This window comes from Schistocerca gregaria, chromosome 5, assembly GCF_023897955.1.
Source record: "Schistocerca gregaria isolate iqSchGreg1 chromosome 5, iqSchGreg1.2, whole genome shotgun sequence".
In the NCBI taxonomy this organism is placed as follows: domain Eukaryota; kingdom Metazoa; phylum Arthropoda; class Insecta; order Orthoptera; family Acrididae; genus Schistocerca; species Schistocerca gregaria.
This window is the reverse complement of record NC_064924.1, coordinates 647,830,948-647,839,397: the sequence shown is the minus strand read 5'-3', so window position 1 is coordinate 647,839,397 and position 8,450 is coordinate 647,830,948.

Sequence of the window (8,450 nt, the reverse complement as noted above, 5' to 3'; positions counted from 1 at the left end):
ATCTTGTACCTCTCTGTTGATGCTGATTTGAATTAGTAAGAAGTTCAGGCATCTCTGCGCTGCTATGTTAACGAAGTAAGTCAATTTATGCAACTGGACGATTTCTTATTTGCTTAGCGTTATCACGATATGCCACACGTTTAAAGGAGACACATGATTTTATAAGATGGTTCCATAGAACTTATAATTTCGCTATTTATTCTGTGTGGTATGTAGATCATTACCAGTTCCCTGCTTCAAAAATTCCATATTCATATTAGCTTAGGATATATGGAGCGCGTTTTATTGACTTAAAAAATACTACTTTAATGTGTTCTAGCAGTATTGGGCACAAAAAAAAATCCTTAGGAAGATGACAGAAGAGGGGTCGAAACGTCGAACATTTTAGAAGAAACATGACGCCGCCTAATAACCCACAAGATTTTAATTTCAATACCCAAATGGTCACCTTGAACATATGAAGGTCCCAAAATGAAAGTGGCCTGATAAACGTACGACAAATAACCTGTCTAAGAACTTCAACAGTATAGTAACACTGACATCTACAACAGTCCAACTATTGCATTAAAGTTCGACGAAAGGGTACGTGGCGAAGAGTTTATAAACTCCAAATTCCTCTAACTTCTCAGATCCTCAGAAAGAAAGAAGCCCTACATGGCCAGAAGCGCAATTACGTTTCACGGCCTCTCATTTGGTCGCTAAGCACATGTTCAGTCATGGTCGCTTTCTCTGAAGCAACCAATCGGCCTAAGTGCCTTGCGTCACAAAACCTGGACTACGTTTCTGCCATCGTCCGCCTTTTATATTTTGTTTCTCAGCATTCATTACCCAGAGTCCCGTTCCATCTCATCTTTTTTCTCCGCAAAACCACTGCTATTAAAAACGTGACTGTGCTAATCTTAAACGCTGTTCTCACTTATTTCACTTCACAAAAGTCGTATATTTGACTGAACGCATTTGTTGTAAGTAAGGCTATGTAATGTCAGACCTATGAGATTAAATTAATGTGATCTCTTCGGATTACAGTCATTAAAGTGGATCCTCTCCTATCAGTTAAGAGTGCTACCGACACTCCTTTAGGGAAAACGCTTCTGGTTTCTAGCAAATCCTTGTCGTTAATATTTTGAAACAAACATGTTCAGTTTTGTGCAGTTTGTGAAACAAATGTATTATTGATCAAGAAACGATGATGAAAAGTGCATGTAGTCTTCAACCGGAAAGCGTAAGACGACGTACAGGGCGTTCCAAAGGGAATGGTGAATATTTTAGGGTGAGGTAGCAAACACTAATCCCCTAAAGCATTCTATATCACTATAATGAAAAATAGTGTGTGGCTAGGGCCTCCCGTCGAGTAGGCCGCTCGCCGTGTGCAAGTCTTTCGAGTTGACGCCATTTCGCCGAGTTGCGCGTCGACGGGGATGAAATGGTGATGATTAGGACAACACAACACCCAGTCCCTGAGCGGAGAAAATCTCCGACCCAGCCGGGAATCGAACCTGGGCACTTAGGATGGACAGTCTGTCGCGCTGATCACTCAGCTACCGGGGGCGTACTACTACATCACTCGTCCACTGGTATTGGTTGTAGAGATTTGTAGAAATACGGTGGACAATTTCTAACCGCAGAGTACCAGCTCGAAGAGGTTGTCGTCGGTTTTCACAAATCCGCGTGAGATTGATGCAGAGTTCTACATTCACATTTCATCTGAAAGTTCAATTGAACCTAGTTTGAAGTGAAAGACATTTTCGGTAGGTACAACTTAGTCCTTCAACTAGCAAACGAAGGGTCTCTACACGTATCTGTGACCCGCATACAAGAAAGCGGTGGACATTACGAAGGCACGGCCTCTATCCTTGCTTAACGCACTGGTTGCATTTACTTTAAGAAGCAAATATAAGTAGCTCGTTCAAATTTTGTCATTCCATACTTGCATCCCACTTAGCACTACCAATGATATAGTTTACGTTTGAAGCCATTTTTACTCGTTACTGTGTAAATGATGCTCGTAACTCACATTGGTGATCAGATGAAGACCTACATGCCTTGGTGAAGACGTACTTTGAAGAACTCTTCCTTGTACACGTGTGGCTTATTATGAGAGAAAGTCTGTTGATTGGGCCTGTTGTGTTACCGAACGGTCTAACAGATCTCGATTACGTAGACGTACTTGGGAACAAGCTCCCAGCATTATTGGGGAAAGAGTCCTATGGCTGCAAGTATGGGTATGTGCTTCCATTACGAGCAAATCCCTGCACATTCACGTCACCAGGTGACATATAGTATAAACCTGACCTTTCCCGCAAGGTAATTAATCAGAAATGGTGCGTTTTTTGGCCACAGAGGTCACCAGAATTTGCTTCATCAGATTTTTTCCTGTGGTGATGATTGAAAGGAGAAGTCCCCAAAGAGATAGTAAACACAGGAGACGAATCGATCGTTCGTGATTTGAATAGTGGTGCCCAACAAAGAATTACCGTATCCACCTCAGAGGAGCTGCACATGGTGTTACCAACAGAATTCTGAAGCCCAATGAAATTGCCGGTAATTTTTATGAAGACTGTTGTATTCTGTTTCGTTTCTTGTACTTTAGTGTTAAGGCTTGCCTTTAGTGTTGGAACAGCCGGTACTATAGGGTAGGTCAATGGTGGTGGTTCCATCACTATCTTCCTGATACATTCAATTTCTAATTTCAACTTAAAGATCTCTTCTTGCAGATTCTCTACCGACTCCCTCGTGTTGGGGATGTTATTAACACGTAGATCTATGATCTGGTCGTTGAGGTTATTATTGCCAGTTTTCAGAATGTCAATTTGTCCATCTAGACGTGCTTCTCTTAGTGCAGCTAAGGACTCAGCCTCCTGTTGTTGTATAGGCCCAATCTATACCTTTAAACCTGCACACAGTCTGGCGTTCTTACTTTTGAGTATCGGGACTTCCCCTTCTAGTTTTGACTGGGTGATAATGAATATGGTTAAAGTGCATTTCAGTTTCTGCACACATGCCAGTGGCAATTTTATAGCTCCTATTTCCTGGGAAACTCAGTGATTATATTATGTATGGCGGACAGTTTCACTTCTGGGGTTGAAATATAGTGGTTTCGCACGATAGAACGGATCAGGTTACGATTGTGTAGGGAGCCTTAATCAATTACTGTTAGTTGCACAAAACAAACTTTTATTTTCCTGAGAATCTCTTATTACACATTGCCTTAAAGGGATCGAATTAAAAAAATACGAGTGAAGGCCTAGTTAAGAAAACTTCCAATACCCTCTGGGCTGAAGGCCCAAAACCACACCAGAAATAAGAACGGCTGAAGGCCTGTACACAAGTTATTAAAAATTGCTTTAAAAAATACGCGGGGCTGATGGGCACACAAAAAAAAATATTTCACCTAAATACTAGAGACATTGAACAGCTCTGGGCTTAGGGCCTGGACAACAAAAAATAATTAAAAAGAAATGAATAATCAAATTTTAATTAAAGGTGGCTGAAGGCCTTATCTTAAAAATATTTCACGTAAGAGCTTGGCTGAAGGCCACACACTAGACACTGAACAAGTCATGGCTTAGGGCCTGGATAACAAGATATTAAAAAAAAATCGTTTTAAACGATGAATCTACATATTTTAATTTAAGATGTATAAAGGCCTTATTTTAAAATTAAAACAAAGTAAATAAATACACGGCTGAAATCCTCACACAGTACTTCACACTAAAATGATAGTTACAATCTAAAACTAACAGAACAGTAATGCTCAAGGGTCAGCTGAGTAGGTAGCCCTAACGTGAAGGTGAGGTGAGACAGGCAGCCAAGAGTAAGGTTAAATAATCGGATGGCAACCCGACACAGGGATGGCTGAAGGACCGACCTACAACCCAATCAATTCCCTTCCTCCCGGCCAATGGCACTACAACAAAGTATCAGCTAGGACGAGGATACCAGCTGCAATACGTCTTGAAAATTGGCGTCTAGATACAGTCAAGGCACAACAACCACTCAAAATATGAACAACACGAAGGCAGTCGAACTACACGCCGTGTCGGAAAGTATCAATACGGCGACAAATATCACACTGCCAGAAAACTATGCTAACGACCAGGACAGGCAACTAGTACGTTAACGGCCACAAGGCATAAAATACCGCCGGTGTGCAGTGCACTAATATGTAACAACCAATTCTGTAGTTAAACACCATACAGAAAGGCGGCTGCAAAATTTCGCCGACTCCAACACACCATACGTTGTTGTATGTGGGAAGGGTCTAGGAGGCAGCAACCAGCAATGAAGGAAGAGATGGCACAGCAGTTAAGGTTTCATTAGAAGTTAATTGATCACTCAACATGAATGTCCAGGTTCGGTGAGTGACGAACTTTGTAGCTCTCATAGCGAGTGCTTCACAGACCTGACTGCGCGTGCAAGCTGCCAGTGGCCCTGGACTGACCTGGTTCTATGGAGACTTCCTCACTGCTCTGTCCCAATCGACCGACTGCCTGCAGCACGTATACAGCATTAAAATAGGACCACACCACTTCCACAACAACTCGAACAGTAGAAAACCAGTGACTGTGGAACAACAAGGATGAATCACAAGTCGACGTACATGAAGACCTAGAAGTTGCCGGCGGCCAAATACAGGTAGTCTGATGAGACGATCGACCGAAAGACCAATCAAGGTCGTCCCCACTCAAGCCATGTGTGTTGACTACGATCGGGTGAGTCATGGCTGTCCGGACCTCACTGCTGCTCCAAACCGGCTCAAAAAATGTTCAAATGTGTGTGAAATCTTATGGGACTTAACTGCTAAGGTCATGAGTCCCTAAGGTTCCACACTACTTAACCTAAATTGCCCTAAGGACAAACACACACACCCATGCCCGAGTTCCGACTCAACTGCCGACACACGACGATCCGAAAATACTAGCCGAAGCTCCAAAGATTGTACGACAGTGCTGGTATATGTAAGTGCTGCTGCTGCCACTCACGGGAAGGCAAGCCAGCAACTTAGTGACGCCAGTAAATCGAATAATAAATGGGACGGCAGTATCGCAAAGGCAAGATACCAAGCAATAAATGGCACAAAAACGAGCTACTCACGGCTTAGTGGTAGCAAAGCTCAGTGCTCAGAAGATTCTCCTCTTCCATTTTGTGAGTACCTTTTTACGGTGAAGTGTGAGTACATCTTGGTACTCTCCAGGTGGTTGCAATGATGGTACTTCTGCCACCGACGCACATCTAATCGCGAGAGCGAAGGAATACAAACCGAAACGTCAATCACTGGCATCTCAGTTGTAACCTCTCTACAATAAAATAATATGAATAATATTCACATTTAACCTCCCCACAAATTAGTTTCCGTAACCTCCCAACAGTGAAAACAATATAATCATTTATTTCATTCAGTGTAACTGCCCAACAGGTAAATTCAGTAACCTACCAATAATACAATGTGAATAACCTCTCAATTAAATTTCGACTCACTTCAGTAACCTTTCAATAATTGACTGTGAATTTAAACTGGTAAATTTTGGACGTCAGCAGTGCTGCGTCATGGCCCTGAAAATTCATTATGAATAAACTGAAAAATCTTACCTCAATTGGGTCGCCGCATAACGCGTATATACCTGCTCCTATGATAAATTTTTCTGGCACACCTCAGTGCAATGTTGCCCGATAGATTTCTCATGTATAAAAAGAACCACCGAATTTTTCTTTACAATAATCGGGATGACCAAGGAGTGGAGAAATTAGAAAATTCTTTAAATTGAAATGACTGATTGTCAAAAGTTACTTTATATGAGAAACATTATTATTAAGAAATTTTTTTTAAACATGTACATGGGACTTGATATAACAATACTACATATGCGATAGGCTGCTTTCACCTACACTATACGCTCAGGCACCGCCATCGCTCCCACGACCGGCCCAGCCAACGCCACACACACGACTGCTCGCTAGTAACAACTTACTCCTACTAACACACAGTTCCTACTGCAGTCAACACTGCTCTTTGGTCTGAGATCCTTTATAGCTTACATATCGCAGGCAGCGCGTGAGCAATCCATCGAAATTACATCTGCTCGAGTGCGCTAACAACAAATTCCTTAATCATGGATCTCTTACACAGTTATTTCGTTAACACAAGCAACAGGAGCCAGTGGAGACTAACGGTAACTAAGACAGTCAACAGGCAGAGGTTCTTTGGTTGAAGATTGAAAAGTTCTTTTATTGTACCACAGACCAAATAGAACCGACTGTCTGTACGTTAATGAGCGACGCGATTTTTGTTTGTTCTATGTATCACGTCCAGGGTTTGTCCTGTGTAAAACATTTAGGTTATGGCGCGACCTTAGTCTGTTCTAATTACCACAGTCTAAGTTCGGAGCTTACAACAAAACAGTCTTCGATCTGTGTATCACCAAATGTTATGTATCAATCGTTATCTGTTCTCTGCACCACAATAGAAGTTCGTTCTATGAATTGCCGTTTGGTGCTAACACAGTCACAGTCCATTGCTAATAACACTATTAATATTCATTACAGTACAGTAAAATATCTAAAAGAACTCGCCACAACCATTGCTTACATCTGCCAGTACTTATCCAACTCTGATGACACTTTTATGCACAAAAGTCACTAGCACATAGGAACAAGAGGATATTGCAAATTATAATGAGCACTACACCCACGAAACCGTAAATATACAAGGGGGAAGCGACAATCACTGCGTTATCTTCGATTTTCGCTCAAGCTGTTACAAAATTCACTCGTTTAATAATTCTTCATAGCATTGCGGTCAAAATCTCACACAATACGTGACCAAGTATACAGTTGGCACGAAAGCCCGACTGTCAGCGCAGCCATCTGGGTGCACTGGCGTCCGGATCTTTACAATTCCCTCTACATCTCTAAACTATGATAACTGTGCAGGACCTACGGCCTGATAAGGGTTACTTAGTCAGCCAAGGCCACTAAGGATCAGGAAGCAGAGTGGTGATATGGGAACTGTTTCGTGCTACACCCCAAGGTGTCAGTGACACATCTAGAAGTGTATCTTATTACCCGGATGAATACACAGAGAAATGTAGCTGCCTCGAATATCTGGGAAGTGCACGGCTCTCAGGGAGAATGTTAGGGAGAACTGACGATGCAATTGGCAGCAAATTATGCTGGTGCCACAGGTCAAAGAGCTGCGGCTAGCTCGATGGGATGTAGGCTGCAGCGGGGGAGATGACTACGCATTGCCATTTACCAGGCGTTTTAAAGCACAGGGGCCGGTCGGAGTGGCCGAGCGGTTCTAGGCGCTACAGTCTGGAACCGCGCTACCGCTCCGGTCGCAGGTTCGAATCCTGCTCGGGCATGGATGTGTGTGCTGTCCTTAGGTTAGTTTGGTTTAGGTATTTGTAAGTTCTAGGGGACTGATAACCTCAAAAGTTCAGTCCCATAGGGCTCAGAGCCATTTGAGCCATTTTTGAACAGCACAGGGTAGCTCTACGCTTCAGCGCTCTCTTGGTCGTCATATAGGCGTCCGCTTAGCATAGTGTAGCCGACTGTGCGATAAGAGGCAACGGTTATCGTGGGTAACGGCCGATGGTATCCCACCATGGGAAGACTAAGACTGCAACAGATCATAGCGGAAGTCCAGGAGGCTGCATCGACGCGCAATGCTTTTGCAGCGTGGGGATGACAGCTTGCAGATCACGAACTACCCTCAGTAGAAGGATGGCTCGCAGAATGCCAGTCTTCTCCTCATCCGCAGTGCCCAAGTTGGCTACAACAGCAGTCCACGGGAGCGGCTTGCATCGGAATGACAGCTCCCCGATGTTGAAGTCAGCAAGTTGGTAATAGACAGACCATCATCAATCAGTTTGTCGCGGTTTCATTGAAACTGAACAGAATGACATTCTCTAGGGTACTGGTGAAACGGACAGATTGACGTCACGCCTAAATACATCCGTGAGATCCGAAAGCGCGGTTACTTAAACAGCTGAGTACACTCCTCTGACGCCTGGCTCAAGGTGGATGAGACAATTTCGTCACCGTTCCTTCTCTCATTAAGGTGGACCAGCAACAATTCTCGGCTATCGATCTCGGGTCTTCCTGAAGTATTTGACTGATACAGCGGCGCTCTGGTACTTGCAATCACGGAGCGTTGCTTCATGACGCCCTGTTATGGTGTATTGCGGTCTTCGCTACTTCGCTTCACTCACTCGGAGATCGTGTGGGGATGCTCGATTACTTCGTTGTCTTCAGCTATGTTGGGCGTAAGTGGTGTTGAGCTAACGATTGGCGCACTGTTCCAGGCTGACTTGCTCTGCCCTGACCTCGCCGAGTAGAAATTTCAAAAAATTTTAGGGACGCACTCTAAACTAATTCTGGGATGCTACAGAACATATGTTCGCCAGTTATACGGTAATCATTGGTGGAAACATTAATAATCCTACAGTCAG